Genomic DNA, 18,528 nt, shown 5'->3' with positions numbered 1-18,528 from the left:
GTACAGAGTCTCCTCTTGAACTACTAGAAAGTAGCAATTCTCAGGAGGTTTAGAAAGGGCACAAGGGAGGAAGGTGGGAACAAAAAAAATAAAAGTAAAAATTCGTAAAGCTTGGAAAATATTAATTTCAGGTAAAAGAATAAATTTAATCCTTACTCAGAGACTCATCATTAATAAAGCTGATTAATCTAATTAAAAACCTTTGCTCCGGAGTCACAAGGATATGGGATAAATCATAGCTCGTGGTTCTGAGCAGTTCCTTAATCAGTGTAAGCATCAGTTTCTTTATCTACACAGTGGGAATATGAATGTATTAGAAATAATATTTTGAAAGGGGAAGGCATAGAAAGAAACTACCACATTGCTCTGGCAAATCTTTTATTTTTAAGTGAAAAAATGTTACCAAAATTCTTACTACTAAAACTAGATTATGTATATAGGTTATAGGTAGGTTATAGGTAGGTAGGCAGGTAGGTAGGCAGAGAGAGAGAGAGAGAGAGAGAGAGAGAGAGAACATTAAGTATGACATCTGTGATAGAAAAAGATTTTTGTTCAGGAAACACTGAGAAATAACATATACTACTTCATATCCCATACCACTGTTTTCCCTCTTTACAGTCCTTCTTAACCACCACATACCTAGCATAGAGTTTGGGTAATGACTGCCTAGACCCTACCCTGACATCACCCACTTATGAACCTACTGACCTTGAGCAAGTGTCTAACCAGGGGACTCCAGGTCCCTGGCCAGGAATGCTAAGGCCAAAATCTATTCTGATTGGTTATTACCTGTACAATACTAATTATGCAGTATGATTAATAACATCTCCAGAATCAAGCACTCTCATTCATTGTTGATAAATATATGGGACATCTGTAAACATATACAAGACAATGATAACAGTGGTTACTTCTAGGCATAGAACTTGGAAGAAGGGAGTAAGGGGAATTTGTTTTCATCATATATGATTTAGTTAAGTTTGAAATATGAACCATAACTATGTTTTACCTAATCAAAACAATGATTATATATGTCCTATGTTTATAATAAACCTGCTGAATTAAAGAAAATAATCACTGTTTTGATTAGTGAAAACATATCTATCTATCTATCTATCATCTATCTATCTATGATCTACATTTATAATAAACTTTCTCTCTCTCTCTCTCTCTCTCTCTCTCTCTCTCTGTGTGTGTGTGTGTGTGTGTGCTCTATATACAATATTTGCTTTTCACTGATGTCTGAGTTAAAAAGCCTTCCATTCAATTTAGTACAAATCAGTATTTGAAAGTATTTTGTAAAATCTTTGTATTTTTATTTTTAACTTCCACAATAATTCTAAGAAGTGAATACCTGTATTATTCCACATAAAAGATAGGTATACTGGACTACATATATTGATTAACTTGTTCAAAATCATAGAGTAATTGAAAGAGCTGGGATTCAAACTTTTTAAAACTTCCTTTTTATATTATTATTTCTTAAATAGACTTTCTCTTTTAGAACAGATTTAAGGGCATGGCAAAATTGAGCAGAAGGTATAGAGATTTTCCATATGTCCTGTCCCCACACATGCATAGCTTCCCTCTTATCAACACCCCTCCCCAGAGTGTTGTAATTGGTGAACCCACATCAACATATCGGTACCCAAAGTCCACAGTTTACATTAAGATTCACTCTTGGTGTTGTACATTGTATGGCTTTTGATAAATCTATAATGACATGTATCCATCATTATGGTATCATACAGGGTATTTTCACTGTCCTAACAACTCTCTGTGCTTGACTTTTTCATCCCTCATTTCCCATCAATCTCTAGTAATCACTGCCTTTTTTTTTTTTTTTTCACTGTCTCCATAGTTTAGTCTTTTTCTGCATGTCATATAGCTGGACTTTTATGGTATGTAACCTTTTTTGATTGGCTTCTTTCACTTAGTAATATGCATTTGTTTTCTCTATGTCTTTTAATGTCTTGGTAGCTCATTGTTTTACTACTGAATAACATTCCATTGTCTACATGTATCAGAGCTTATTAATCCATTTATCTACTGAAGCATATCTTGGTTACTTCCAAGTTTGGGCAGTTATGAATACATCTGCTATACTCTATGTGTAGTTTTTGTGTGGATATACATTTTCAACTTATGGGTAAATACTAAGGAGTGCAGTTTCTGGCTCTTATGATAAGAGTATATGTTTAGTTTTATAAGAAACTGCCATTCTGTCTTCCAAAGTGATTTACCATTTTGCATTCCCACTCGAAATGAACTCTAGAATTTCTGTTGCTTCAAACCTCACCAGAATTTGGCATTGTCAGTACCCTAGATTTTAGCCATTCTGATAGGTGTGCAGTGGTATCTCTTTAATTTGTGTTTCCCTAATGACATGTGGTGTGAAGCATCTTTTCATATGTTTGTTTGCCATTTGTAACTTAAAATTTCTTTTTTTTAATTTTAATTTTTTATCCTCACCCGAGGACTATTTTCCATTTTTGTTCAGTTAGAGTGAGAGGAAGAGAGAGAGAGAGAGAGAGAGAGAGAGAGAGAGAGAGAGAGAAAGAGAGAGAGAGAGAGAAATATCAACGTGAAAGGGACACATCGAGTGGCTGCCTCCTGCAGAACCCCAACCAGGGCCGGGGACAAACTGCAACCAAGTTACACGTCCTTAGCGGGAACTGAACCCGGGTCTCTCTGAACCGCAGGCTGATGCTCTCACCGCTGAGCCAAACTGGCCAGGGCTTAAAATTTCTTTTGACCACACATTTGTGCACATGTTAAGACAACATATGCCAGCAGACGTTGAGGGTCAGCCTGCAGAATCAGAAGTGAGTGGCTGACATCAGCAGGCTGAAGGGCTGTGTGCAGAGTGGGCTAAAGATGGATCCCAGAGGATTTGGTTCTTATCTGAAGGATAATATTCCAGTTAGTAAACTTTCAGCAAGTAGACCTTTTGAAAGTCATGATCTTCTTTGAAAAGATTTTTCTTGTGTGAAAAATTAACTTTTGCCCAGTAATCCTCTCGAATTATTAGGAAAAAAAAAAGTCAACTTGTTACGTACTGAACTGTATCCCCCAAATTCATATATAGAAGCGTTAAGCCCCAATGTGACTGTATTTGAATATAAGGTCTTTAAGGAGTTAAAGTTGAATAAGGTCATAAGGGTGGGGCCCTAACTCAAGGATTAATGTCCTTATAAGAAGAGGAAGAGACAGCAGAGATTTGCTTGCACAAAAGCCCTGTGAGGACACAGTGAAAAGGCTGTTGTCTATGAGCCAAGGACAGAGACCTTAGGAGAACCAACCCTCCTTGATTTTGAACTTCTAGCCTTCAGGATGTGGGAAAATAAATTTCTATTGTTTGAGCTACCCAGCTTGTAGTATTTTCTTATGGCGGCCCTAGCTGGCTAATATACAGCTCTACCAAAACAAAATTAACATTCAGGGTCTATTGGCTCCACTTAAATTACAAGTGGAATTCAAGGCATATTCAGTATCTTCTTTTTCTTTTTTTCATATCTTTCATTGATAAGGATAGTTTAAGGGGTAATGAATAGACAATTGGTTTTTATGATATTTTAATGATCCTTACCAAAATGAAATAATGGGAAAAGCCCACTTGATGGTGGAAAATAAACTTGTTTTATTATAATGCAAAATATGGTTGTGTTATTAATACAAATAGAGAAACTGTGTTTTGTTTATAGTTGTCTTTTTACTATAATTTGATGGACACAACATTAAAAGTTCTGACACATGAGAATTTTTGCCAAAAAAAATGTAATTTTTACTGCTGTGGGGGAAAAAAAAATCTCTACTAACAAAATATATCCTAAAAGTATGAAGCCTCAAGTATGCCATTTTGTGTGATTTAAAGTACTTAGCAACGACCTGTCAACTAAAGGAACATGACTGGGTTTTCTTGTCTTAATAACTTTACTTATATGTTTTATGTCATGTTGCTTTGCTTTTATATTTATTTTTTATTATTTATTGTAGAAAAATTCACCCGTATATAGAAATAGAAAGAAGAACAAGATAAAATCCTTCTCCATTTCCCATCATTAGCAATTATCAACACCTGGCCCATCTTCTGTTAAATATACTCCTACCTACTACTCCAATGATTTTTCAAATTTTTTCATTATTTTTACAAATGCCACCAATATTTTTATAGTTTTTAAAGTTTTTTTTTTAATCCTCACCACAGGATATTTTTCTATTTCTTTTCAGACAGAGTGGGAGGGAGAGAGAGAAACATTGATGTGAGAGAGACACACCGATTGGTTGCTTCCTGCACAACCCCAACCCGGGGCCCGGGACCAAACCACAAGCAAGGTACATGCCCTTGACAAGAATCCAACCTGAGACTCTTTGGTCTGCACTCTGATGCTCTGACCACTAAGCCAAACTGGCCAGGGCTTTTTACAGTTTTTAAAAGAAATTAGGAAACAAATAAGTTCGAAACATTATATTAGCTGATATGTATCTTAATTCCCTATTAGTATATACAATTTCTCTTCATCTCTCTCTACCTATCTCTTAATTACTTTCAACTTATTTGTTGAATCAGAAATAACATCCTTTGTTCTTGCAGACCTGGCAGAAGACCAAATCATATTTTAAAATTGCTGCATGGTAGTCAGAGATGGTAACACTCAGGTATACATGAAAAGAGTTCTCATTTAGGAGAAGAATGTGAATTATATGTTTTTATTCAATGCATGGTTTCTAGGTACTTTTCTATACTGTGCTATGAGTTTGAGATCCTAGGTTTCATTTGATATTACATTGAATTGTTATCAACATATGCTGTGAAACTGGCTTGTAACTACTTTCATCAAGGTTTATGGAGGATTCTAAGACTTTTGTCAAAGTACTTCTGAATATAAACTCTACAATCATAAATCAAATGCTAAAATAATATACCACAATGAATGTATTCATTATGTAAGGGCATGCTATAATCAATGCATTTTGAACTGAATTACAAACAATTGTTTATTCTATATATTTTATTTTCAAACATACAAGTCAGTAAATGAACTATAAGTAAGTTTATGTAGCTGGTAAATAAAAATTTCCAGGATCTATATTTATGCTACTGTCCTACTTTTCAGAGTGTACTAAATTAATATTCAAGGTTATAGATGCATTTTTCAGCCTGTAGAGGTCTTGATAACATAGTGTTTTGTATCTTTTCCTCATTTTCCAAAGGTATAATGTAAAATTATTTGTTAACTAGAAACTATAACTATCTTTCTAGAGGTAATTTTTAAGCTCTTTGTAGCCCTGAGGGCAACTGCCTCTCATAAGACTTGAATTTCTAAGATCATTATCCTGCGTTCTGAAATTAATTTAATAATATGCTCATTAATTTTACAGCCTTTTATTTTAAGGATTTTTCATGTGAACTCAGACACTTTTACAAAGAAGAAAATGAAATGTGCTATAACTTTAGATAAATGTGATAATATATGATAAGAACAGCTATGGGACGGGAGGAAAAAGAAACATATGAATATGGAGAGCTGGAGAAATTCGCCAAATCATGTGAGAGTCAAAAGAGAAATTAAAAAAAAAAAAAAAAACTGGAAAAATCAAGAGGACAATTTTGCTTAGGACAAATAAGAAGACACATTTGATTAAGTTGATTTTTGCAGGTGAAGGCAAGAATCATATCTCTGGTGGTTCTCAGTAGAACATAGATTCTAGTTTTTGTAGCGCAGAAAATTTTTGTGTTTCTTTAGTAATGAAGATCAGAGTGTGTGTGTGTGTATATATATATATGTATATATATATATATACGTGTATATATATATGTGTGTGTATATATATATATTAGTGAAAATTGGGATAATACAAACATAAATTTTCTTGTTATTCACATCTTTTTTCCCATCATATTGTTACAGAAAACTAAATAGATTATATATAACACCCCATTTTATTTATTTCTTTTATCTACCCTCATAGTACCGTCTACTAAAGAGTGAAATGGCTAAAAATACCAATTTTGCCTGAATAATCTAAATAGAATTATAGAAAAATATTTGTATTTGTAGTTTCCAAATCCATGCTATTTTCTAAGTTCTTACACTTCTGAAATGTGTTATGTGATTGTGTGTCTTTTTTTGGGGGGGTGGAGGGGGGGTGGATTTAGGCTCTAAGCCAAATAAACAGAAACAAAAACAAAACTGTAGTTAAGGATTAAGTTTTAAGCTTATTAATATCATATGGTTGTGATATAAAGAAGTATGAATAATTTTTAAATGTTTAAGTTTATGAAAAAGGAAATATAATACACAGAGACCAAGGTGAGGAAGCTGGATAAACTTAGTAATTACCTCTTCGTTAAAGGCTAATTCAATTGTTGGTTAAAATTTAAGTACAAATGCACATAAACATTTATGAAATATTTTTGATAACTCATTACATTTTCTTTAGAAAATAGAGTTGACAAGGAAAAAAGAATACAAAAGAGATTATAGTTATTCCCATAAATAAATTTAGTTACTGCCTTTTAAAATGGCTTTGAATATGGTGACTGACCTTCTTTCTACCATGAACAATGATTGAACCAGAGAAGATATTAAAAATATCACCTTTGAAATTGCTCTCTTGCCTTGATATGTCCTTAGCGTGAACAAAAGAATTAAAAACAAGTATTTCAGCTGCAAGATTTTAGAATCATATAATTATTCACAGAGACACTTAAGGTGACCTTTCACTATTGGTATGAATTACTCTCTGATATTAATAAAAACAAGTAATTTAACCTGCAAAATAAACTTGATAAAAGAACTTCAGAATCTGTAACTTTCTAAATCCTTCAAGGTTTATTTGTCCCTATATCTTGACAGAGCAACAAGCTAATAGCTATAATGGATTATCTTCCAATGTGGAAGGTAGTTAAAGGCCAGACAGCTACAAACATAGCTTATAATATGTTAGGAGAATGAGAATTTGTATAGCACAATATCTCAAAAATGTAATACAAATGTTGCTCATCCTATAGCTGAATTTGGAACTGAATAAGCAAGATTATGAAGGTAGTGCTGATTTAAATAGAATGCTAGACCAAAGAACTCTCAGTTTTTGAACGTTTTATTTTACCTGATGCAGTAGCAATGTGAAGGAAGAATATTTGAGGGAGGGAGAAAATTAGAATTATGACACTTAAAAGGTTTTGCTGGGTTAGCCCAGCTGGAGTAGCTCAGTGGATTGAGTGTCACCCCATGGGCCGGTTTGATTCCCGGGCAGGGCAAGCACCTGGGTTGCAGGCTGGATCCCCAGGGGAGGGCTTGCAGGAGGAGGCAGCAGATCAACATGTCTCTTTCACATCGATGTTTCTATTGATTTTCTCCCTTCCTCTCTCTCTAAAAAATCAGTAAAAACATATTTTAAAAAACAAGTAAATAGAATATTTTGCTGATTTAAAATATAATCATTTCATCAGATATCTATAAATTAAGACATTCTTTAAATAGAAGAATAAGGAACTGTTAAATTGAGGGAAGGACCTAATTGTGAACACAGCAGGAAAACATGAACCCTCCATACTCACTAAAGGGTATCTATGCTTCAAATAGTTTTAGAGTTTGCCCAGGTAGGCAGCCCTCAGAGCAGCCTCACCTTGCTCGTTTTCAGCATAGCTCTCTAGAAGTGGGAGACAATCAGAGGAGGGTGACATAATGCAGTAGCTATTTATTCAGAAGAGGAGTCAACCTGTCTCCTTGTTAGGGGTAAAGGTTCTAAGTGGCTGAAACGTCTTATTTGCATATGAGCCTCCTCCACTTCTTTTGAAAGCCGTTCCCAAATATCAAACATTGAGGATTTTTTTTTTTTTCATTTTCTGACCTCAATTTTTTGTATCATCAAAAACTAAACTTGTTTACAGTAAACAGGGAGGAAAGAGTGAGGTCCGAATGGTCCTAGGTCGGCCACTCAAATTTCTCAGAAAAAGGTAATTAATTATACCAATGATAATGCAAATTGTGAGCTAGGTAACATTTTTTGTGCTTTACATATACTAATTAATGTAATACTCTCAACACTTTTTTATTTCTTTATCTTCTTATTTTACTTTATATATTTGTTAAATTCACCGGGGTAACATTGTTTAAGATTTTATTGGTTTCAAGTATACATTTTTATGATACATCATCTGTATATTTCATTGTGTCAAGTCTCCTTCAGTCAAATCTCCTCAGTCACCATGATTTGTCTCCCTTTACCCTTTACTCCCCCTTCCCCTTTCCCCCTGGAAACCACCATGCTGTTGTCTATGTCTATGAGTTTTTGTTTATTTTTCTTATTTGTTCATTCATTGCTTTCAGTTTTATATCCCACTTATGATGAGATCACATGGTTCTTAACTTTTTCTGACTTATTTCACTTAGCATGATAATTCTCAAGTTCCATCCAAGTTGTCGCCAATAGCAGTATTTCATCTTTTCTTATGGCTGAGTAGTATTCCATTGTATATATGTACCACAGCTTCTTTATCTCAATAATTTTCAATAGAAGAGGACATTAAGGCATGGGGTAATTAATAATATGCCTAAAGCCACCAGGCAGCAAATCCAGCAATTCCAACCTTGCAATCTGGTTCCATGTCCCAGCCTTTAATCACTGCTCTACACTGTCAGGAAGAAACTTCCAGCTTTCACCTTACTGTACTTCAAACATTCAAAAGTATAACTCTGAAACTTTTTCTGACTGGGCATTCTGTATATCATTGCAGTGGAATATGGAAAATGTATTAAGGCTTTAAGATAGTTCTTAATGAAGAGCATATCAGCTCAATTATTTTTCTTTCAACACTAATTTCATGAAACCAACTATGTAAATGTTTAGGAACATTTTCAGGTCATATTCTCCTATATATTAAAAGCTCATGGAAGTAGTAAGAAAGAAACTTGTACAATGCTATGTAACCTAGTTACTCACAGTTCCTTTGAAAAGAGTCTACTCCCTGCTCTTTGGAGAATACCTCATGAGCTCTGGAGAAACTGATTTTCCTAGAAACATTAGTTGAGAAATAAATACTGTGGCCTAGAGGCCTCAAGTAGCCTTCTCTGAAGTCAGAGTACTAGGAAAGAAATTCTCCTAGTTTGCCTGAGTCATATTTCATGCATTGATACAGTTTTAAGTATTTCCCTTAACTTTTTTATTTGCCCATACACCTTGCTATTGTTGGAAATATTCGTGTGCTTGCTTTTTAGTCTTTGCTGCATTTTATTCCATTTGTAGAGAGGAAGCCATTAGAGAGCTAGCAAACATGTTGCTCTAACACACCATCTGCAGTTACATCTGGACATTTGTGTTCCTTTGATCTATAACGATACCAGCTGCGGAATGGAACCAAGGAATACAATGTAAAAGGTCATTTGGCCCTGGTTCTTTTTCTCCAACTCTGAATGCAGAACATGGGCCAATTTAAAGAACTGAACAAAGATTTGCAGTTTTATTTTACCATAATATACCACCCTAAGTTATCTAAGGTGGGGGGACTTTTCTGAATATTTTCCTGTTTAATTTTGCCTAGACAATTTTCCTTCCAAAAGCAAGTTTTACAAAAACTAGCAATCAGTTGTTGGGTCGGAAATCTGAACCTCAGTATAGTGGATGAAATTACAGCATTTGGTATGTGAAAATAAATGAAATCCACCCAAATGAAAACAAATGTAGACTATTTATCCAGAGCTTGCTCTAGCAAAGGATTCAGTTTCTATTATTGTGTGTGGCAGGGACTCAAATCAGGCAGGGAAGTGGGAAAACTTTATAGTAAAAAATAAAAACGGGAACACTCGTGTACATTCTGATTGGAGGCTATTGACATGGGGAAGCTGGGGATGGGCTAACTAGAAGTGGGATATCCTTTGAAACTGGTTTGGGGAGCATATTTGGCGCTATCTGGTTGATCCTAAGTTGGACACAGATGGCAGTGTGGAGAACAGGGAAGCTGGCAGTCACTGACCAAGTCTACATCACTCTGGAATCATTGCTTCAGAGGTTGTGGGTCCGACTTCCATTAGCATAGATAGTCTAGTCATTTTCTGCTTGTGTAATCAGTGTCTCAGGAATCACACAGACCTAGATTTGCGTCTTGACTCTGTTTCTTTTAAGCTTTGTAATCTTGGGCAAGGTATTGCTCTTAGAGCCATAGTTTCATCATGTGTACAATTTTAAAAAATAGTATTTTATAGAGTCATTGGGAGGGCAAAATGAAATTTGAAAAGAAATTAATACATGCTTTAAACATAATAATGAATCAATAAGAGTTCTTGTTGCTGTTATGCTAAAGGTCCTTTTAAAAGTTCATTTGAGTGGCTTCAAAGGATTCTCCTTTTAAAGTGGCTGTATGTAAAGCAAGAGGTTATTGTCTCTAAAGTATTAACAAAATCTATGGATACTGATAGTGGTGTCTTTTTTTATTGTTGAAACTATTACAGATGTCCCCCCTTTTTCCCCATTGATCCCCTCCTCCCCACTCTAAAACCCTCCTGCCTGGTAATGTCGTCTTAAATATGCTGCCACCACCACCCCAAACCTTTTCATATCTTTTCTGTGCACCACTCAGATGTCAGAAATGAAAAAAACAAAACATTTATTTCTTTGAGGAATTTGAATAAAATGCCTGCCCCCTCCCCCCTCAAGGAAAGCCACTTTATTTTGATATCTGAGTTGTAATACATACATGTTTGGCCCCAGTGAATTAAAAAACAGTTTAAAATTTCAGTTTGTTTAAAACCAAGATTTTTCTTAGACAATAACCTACTTGAAATGATATCTTTCTAATTCGGTTTTAGTTCTTCGGCTTCTAGTAGTTTGGTCTACATTAGCCCATATTATTAATCACTCCACAGAGAGGCTTATAAATGTAAAGAACTCTACTCTGTTTTATAGACAGAATTCATTTTTCTATGATTTGATAATGGCTGATTATGAAAGTTACAAAAGATATAAACAATGTCAAATTATATTTACACTATAAATATGTCTGCTCGCCTTGGAAGCAGTGTTCCGGGATTACACTGATTTATCTACAGTTCAAATACTCTTACTCAATGTAAAACGAGCTAAGTTTAAGTTCAAATAACTTCTTTCTTTATGCTCCCCTAATAGATTCTAACATAGTCCCATTTTTCCCCAAGTTCTTGATTGCACTAATTTTTCTGTAGAATATTGTTTTTCCCATGCAGAGACCTCTCTTTCTGAATCCTCTCTTCTCTGCCAATTTTGGACTCATAAAGCTAAGCCTGTGGCGAGTTATCCTTGGATAATTCTCTCTTCACTGTTTTCCTACAGTGTATTCTTTGCTGCTTGTCTGTTATGCCTTCCTCCTTGGTGTGTATCCATAAGTAACTTATTATAATAAAAAAGATGTTCTTGCATGTCTGAAAATATTTTAATTTTGTCATTGCACTTGGTTGTGATTTTTAATGCATATAAAGAGGAGTTGGACTTTTGGGATGACAGGAACACAGTTCAGCAACTAGAAGGCATTGAAGCCTGTTGCTTTCGACATTGGATGTTGCTAATAGAGTCTGATGGCAGCTGATTCTTGTTCTTCCCTCCCACCTTCTCTTACCAGGGAACATGGAGGCAGCTCTCTTCATAGTGTGAGCTTTTACCCCATTTCATTTGGTGGGTCCTTTCACACTGAATATGTGTTTGTTCCCTTTTAACTGTTTTGAGGGATCTTTTTCTATTATTTCTTTGATTATTTCATCCTTTTCTGATTTACCGTTCTTCATTAAACTTAATTTTCAGTCACATTTTTTAATCGCTTGGCTGAGAACTAGACTCAGAGTTAGTTAACATTTTATGTAAAGTGGTAAATATCTTAGGCTTTATTAGTGAAGTGGCAGCATTGAGGATGTGGTGTGGTGCTTTCTAAATCGGAGAGGAATCCTGCCCTGTCCACTCCCCTTTGCTTGTAATGGACCCTATGAAGCGGCGGGTATGCTTTGCACCCAGCTTTAGATGCTGGGGACACATTTTGAATGAAGAACAAAGAGCCACCATCCAGAGAGGGAGAGAGCAAGGTGATAGATGAGGAGGTGAAGGGTGGGGCAGGAAGCCACCCTGGTCAGTTCCATTCACTGCCTCGGGGATACCTGACCCAGGGTACCCTTCTCTTCCTCAGGAGAACCCAGCTCTCTCAACTTGGGCAGCCGGCTGGAGAGGAGGAAATTTGCTGAGTCTCTGGGTCCTCAGTTGGGATCCCACTATTTGGTGCCTGGTAACTGCTAACTGTAGAGTCCCCCGCACGCAGGGGGTGACCCGGCCATAGCTTGGCATTGGGATGCCTGCAGTTGGGGAGGCAGGCAGGAGCTGGGGATGGAGCAGGGGTGCCCTGGCCTGGTTTCCCCAGCTCACGGTGCGAGCCTTCTTGAGCAGTGTTCACAGGCGAGCAGAAACAGGCAGTGGGCCAGATTTACCCAGGGGCCATAGTGTGCCAACTCCTGCACTAGACTTTCATTTCCTTCCTCATGTATACAGTGTTTTTGTTGTGTTCTGGAAGAAACAAATTTTTTATATATTTGTCCATTATTCAACGTTATATTTCCCATTGCATTTACATTTCCAATGTTATTTTCTTATCCCGTGTCTTTTATTTTTTCAGTGTCATCTTGTTTGGGATTTATGAATTATATGTCTTCACGAATCTTTCTAAGTATAGGAGCTTTCCTGTGGCTAGGACTATCAGGTTAACAAAAAAGAAAGATAAATAAATGAAAACAATTTAGAAAATACAGAACATTCAGTATTGTATGGAGACTACATATAAAAATAAATAAATAACTTTTTGTTGATCTGAAATTAATTTAACAGATCATCATGTATTTTATTTGGCAATCCTTCTTCTGACCCCTGAGATATTTCAGTTTTCTTTCTTTCATTTACTTTCTACCCTCAAGAAATGTATTGAAATATCTTGTCTACTAAAAGCTCTCTTCAGCTTGTCTTTGTTTTTATAGGCTTATGTTTTAATTTTATTCTTTGTTATCTTTTAAATAAAATTTCAGGGGTGGAGAAAATAAAAGTATGTGAGCTGACTTTAATGTTGAAATAGAAATATTGTCAAACCCCAAGAAATATAGAGTGTGACTATTTACAAATGTTTTTTTAAATGTTAAAACTTTCATAATTTTTAATAATTGCCTTGTGATTTTGACATCATTATGTACCCAACATCTAAATCAACCATTAGATTCCATTGCTTTAGTTTTTTAAAAATATACATTTATCGCCCTGGCCGGTTTGGCTCAGCGGTTGGAGCGTCGGCCTGCGGTCTGGAGAGACCCGGGTTCAGTTCCTGCTAAGGGCACGTACCTCGGTTGCAGTTTGTCCCCGGCCCTGGTTGGTCGTGTGGGTGGCAGCCACTCCATGTGTCCCTTTCACATCGATGTTTCTCTCTCTCTCTCTCTCTCTTCCTCTCTCTCCCTCCCGTTCTATCTGAACAAAAAATGGAAAAATGTCCTTGGGTGAGGATTAAAATATATATATATCTATATACACACACATTTATCTAGCATGAAAAAGGCTTATATGGCTTTCATCATAATAGTGATACCATAGGGACTGAGTCCAAGCAGCCAGTATCCAGGTCATCTTTCCAATACCAAACATGGTAATTCTTACAGAGTGATATTCCCCATATCTTAACAAAATCAACTCAGTGATTGTATCATCATGCAGATCATGGATTATCTATGAACACAAATAATGTATTTACTTTATAATATAAACATAGTTTTTCTGAAATTTAGACATATTATTATTAATATCAAGAGGAAAAATTGCCTTGTCTATGAAAAGAATATATTGCAATCTAAGTTGTCTTTATTTGTGTATATGCAAACTTAAGTCATGTATAAAATATTTTTATCCTATAAAACCACAGTTGGGTTATTTTCTTGATGATATTTCATCAAATCTCATCTCAGATTTGAATTTGTATATTTAAGTTGAAAGAAAAAGAACATTCTGTGACATTTGAAAACTGTTCTTGCATTCAGTTAGAATAACTCATGTTATTGTATTAGATGTACATAATTTCATAGAATACTAATCTCAGAGCTACTCTGAGACTAAGATAAATGAGGCAAAGTAAGACCACTTTATAACTTGTCTAAGCACAGGCAGAAACAGGATCACTTTTCCACTCACAAAATACCAAATGCCACCTTTCTTGGCCAAAATGAATAACTTCTACTTATTTCCAATTGCAACTTTATCTTCTTTCTAATCTCCTCTCCCTATAGATAAGATTTATTGGGATAAGTCATCATAGAATTTTCCCTGCTTTCTGACAGCATCCAATCTACAGCAAATCCTACTTCTCCAGACCCTCCTCCAAATCACAAATCAAAGCCTAAATCCTACAATAAGTTTTTTTCCTAACACCCGGAGACGCTAGAGTTGCTTGTGTATGTTCTTTCTCATTGCATTGAGTAAGAAATCCAGCTTGCACAACTGTATGTGTTCCTGGTGCTATTTGTTTAAAGCACTGTGACAACTGTTATTTGAAACGTCTTTAAAATATTACACTCTGATGCAATATTCAAGTAAAATTATAAGATTCGTTAAACACCTATTAATTTTTCTGTGTGTGATTAAAGACAATAGGACTCAGCAAATAGATTAGATAAAATTTCTAAAACTAGTAGTGTTTGGAGTCAGGATAGGTTGTAAAAATCTCTGTAGCTTAATAAAGTTTACCAATCTTATTCTCTCTGTACTCTGTGAATTAGCAAGGGCTTCTATTCAGTGTAGTCATTTAGGGACATGGGATGATGGAGACTCATTTTTGACACACGCTTCTGTGGTTACTGAGGTCAGGAAACTAGGACTCTGTGAAATGTGCACTGACTCCTAAATGTTCTTCCCAAAGGTGCCATACCTCACCAATCAAGATGACATGTCACAGGTGCACACTTAGTCTTTGTTTCCTGAACAGTTTTGTCAGACTCAACAGACAAACTTGGAAACACCTTCACCCATTAAGAGGTTTTAACTAACAATGGGTGATGAGCTGTGACATTTAAAATTTTTTTTTTAGAAAGCATTTGTTTCTTTATTGATATTAGAGAGAGAGGAAGGGAGAGGGAGAGAGAGATAGAAACATCAATTGGTTACCTCCTGCATGCCCCCCCTGGGGATCCGGCCCACAAGCTGGGCATGTGCCCTGACCTGGAATCGAACCGGCGACCTCTTGGTGCATGGGTGATGCTCAACCACTGAGCCACACCAGCTGGGCGACATTTAAAATTTTTTTATCTACTTTTGCCACAAGGCTGAGTTTTTATTGTACTTATTTGACTGTTATTTGCATTTTATTTGACCTATTGCTCAAAGGCCTTTTCTCTTCTAACTGTAAATTACTACATCTGGGGATTTTCTTCTATCCCCTTTCAATACTATTTGAAAACTAACCACTTATTTTCTGAATTCGCATGTATCTATTATTATCTTGTCAAAAGAATCCTACAATCACCAACTTAAAATGTTAACATGCTTTACCCTCAATCTCTTTCATCTAGAGCTAGAAGCCCATTGTTACATTATCTGCCTCTCAAGTTATTATAGGTAGGAATTTTACCAAGTCTTTTGTAATTGCCTATTACTGATTATCATCCTCCTATTCTCTGAAAACTGTTGTCTCACTGCCAGCCACTCCTTGTAATGACAACATTCCACCTCTTGAACCACTTTATGTGTCGATCGAGATAGGGTCCGTATGTTTCTGGTAATGAATTGTCACAAAGTCTCAGTGGTTTAAAAAGAAAGTTTATTTCTCACTCCTCATCTTTACATATCAGCAAGGGGGCCCCGATCCTCATGGCCATTTGAGTTCTCTAAAAGTGGGAAAAATAAAGTTGGGAATATTGCATTTTTTGCTCAGAAAAATAAATGTCCTATTTCTAGTTCTATTTTCTTGGCCAATACAAGTTACTTTGCTGAGACTTATTTCAGGTCAGTGAAGAAGCAGAATCCTATCATGTGCAAGAGGAGAAAGAATCAGAATATTCGGTGAACAGCTGAAATGAATGCTACAAGTATAAAACAAATTATTAGTCAGATTTCAAAAATCTATCAGGCAAAATCTCACTAACTTTAAGAAGGGCGGTTTTACATCTAGAAGTACATAATTAAATTTTTCTAAAGAAAGTAAACAACAGCCCTGGCCGGTTTGGCTCAGCGGTTAGAGCGTCGGCCTGCGGTCCGGAGAGACCCGGGTTTGGTTCCCGCTAAGGGCGCGTACCTCGGTTGCAGTTTGTCCCCGGCCCTGGTTGGGTTGTGCGGGTGGCAGCCACTCGATGTGTCCCTTTCACGTCGATGTTTCTCTCTCTCTCTGTTCCTCTCTCTCCCTCCCACTCTACCTGAACAAAAAATGGAAAAATGTCCTCGGGTGAGGATAAAAAAAAAAAAAAAAAAGAAAGTAAACAACAAGATTAAGAAGGGAATTAGAAAACACTATTATTATTATTATTATTATTCCAGCAGTTTTTGAAATTATACTGTCAATCTTGACATACTAGTACAGGCATCATCAAACTTTTTTCTATAAAGGACCATGTAGTAAATATTTTAGTCCTTGTAGGCTATTTAGCTTCTTCTTTAACTCTCACCTGTACATTAAAATGCAGACCTTATGTTCATGAATGGGCGTGGCTGTGTTCCAATGAAACTCTTTACAAAAACAGATGGTATGTCAGATTTACCCCACAGGCAGTATTTTGCTGACCTCTGTAATAAGAATCCATATGCATGCACATATGTTGACAAATGAGGTGTCCAGTAATAGACAAACATAGAACAATGTTTGGATTCTGAATGCCAGCAAGACTTATACAGGAGCTTTAGTTGCAATACTGAAGAAAAAATAATATGTAATTTTATGGATAAAAATATGAAATTTGGGGGTAGTGAAGATGTATGTACATCACTGTTTCTGTACTCCCTCCTGAAGATGTTATTAGTCTAATTGTGAACCTTCAAATAAAATGACTTCTGTGATGAAGTATGATATTAATATGCTATACAAATAATAGTCAAGGAAAATATTTTGAGCATGTAATATAATAAGAGGAGACAAAAAGCCAGGTTTCTAGATCTTCTAACGACTCTCTGAAGATAACTTCCTTTTCCCCATAATCTCTCCCTGCAAATGATAGACGTCGAGGTGAGAAACGTCTCTGCGGGCAGGGGCTCTTCTTTCAGTGTGAAAACCCACAAACTAACTTATGGTCTCGTACAGATGTAAGCAAATCATTCTGTTCTGCTTTGTAGGGATCAGCGGTCCACATGTCCATGGAAGAGGAATGAGATTGAAGTATTTAGACATTTTGGGGGATCTCATTTAGCTGTTTGTTATCAGGATCAATTGCTATAGCTGGATAAATTGTGCTGTGAAGCATATTTGTTACAAAGAATGCCAACATGAACAAATTAGCCATGCACTGATTTCTAGAATTATGTCCAATTATGCAGTACTTCCTCCTGATAGAACTTTGATTTGGGGATACTAAGTAATAGAGAGTGATGTCTGTTTTAATTATTTATTGGAGCCATTCTAGACTAGGAATAAAATGAGATGACTCGGGAAATCAGAAGGTAATACAGAAAATCATGAGATAATTGTTTCAGTGTTGGTACTTTCTAGTATAGTAGGACATACAGATAGTTTATGACCAGGAGTTCTCCCAAGAAAAAATTCTGTGTATGTATAGAAGATATATAGAGAAATCTTTGTAGTAGATCCATATTAGCAAGAAAATCAGTAACTAAATGTCCATACATAGCAGAATAGCTAAGTAAATAATACATTTATATAAAAAAGTCTCCTTTAGTAAAAATGAAACCAAAAACCTGCCACTGTTTCATTAATATGAACTAAAATATAATGTTATGCTAAAACTGTAACTCATACCAGAATACTTATGATTTCATTAATTTATATTGTATAAGCATGCAAAACTAAACAAAATACTGCTTAGGGGTGCATATATAGTGGGAAACTATAAAGTAAAGCAAGAAAGTGATTGAAACAGAAGATAGGATACTGCTCAACCCAGTGGTAGGTAACAGAATGAGATTGAGGGGAATACTATAGGGAACACCTAAAGAATATAATGCTTTGTATCTTTACCTGTCTAAGGAGTATGTGAGTGTTTTTAAAATTGTTATTTTATAGCAGTGTTTATGTTCTTTTCTGTATATTTCACAATTAAGAAATAAAAATAGTTTCTGATATTATGAACTGTTTTTATATTAGAGGCAACTGTTCTTCCATAAATTAATTTCAAAGAACATCAGCTATGTGGGTCCAACTCTCTGCTCCACATACACACATGTACACACATCAAACCTACATTTTATTGTCAGGTCCTAAATGCAATATTGGAAAATTAACAAAAAATATCAATTTTACTCGGTCACAGGACTCAACATAAGTAATCAATTGACTTTACTGATTAAAATTACATTTTCTCTAAAGTAATTTGCTTCTTTCTATAA

General features: G+C 35.5%; 1 pseudogene; it reads left to right on the top strand.

The window, feature by feature from the left end:
- Positions 1–2,877: 2,877 nt before the first annotated feature.
- On the top strand, positions 2,878–3,649 carry LOC118631243 (annotated as a pseudogene).
- The last annotated feature ends 14,879 nt before the right edge of the window (positions 3,650–18,528 follow it).

The sequence above is a fragment of the Molossus molossus genome, unplaced genomic scaffold, assembly GCF_014108415.1.
Source record: "Molossus molossus isolate mMolMol1 unplaced genomic scaffold, mMolMol1.p scaffold_m16_p_15, whole genome shotgun sequence".
Taxonomy (NCBI): Eukaryota; Metazoa; Chordata; class Mammalia; order Chiroptera; family Molossidae; genus Molossus; species Molossus molossus.
The sequence above is the reverse complement of the archived record's forward strand: the minus strand, read 5'-3'. Positions and strand labels throughout refer to the sequence as shown.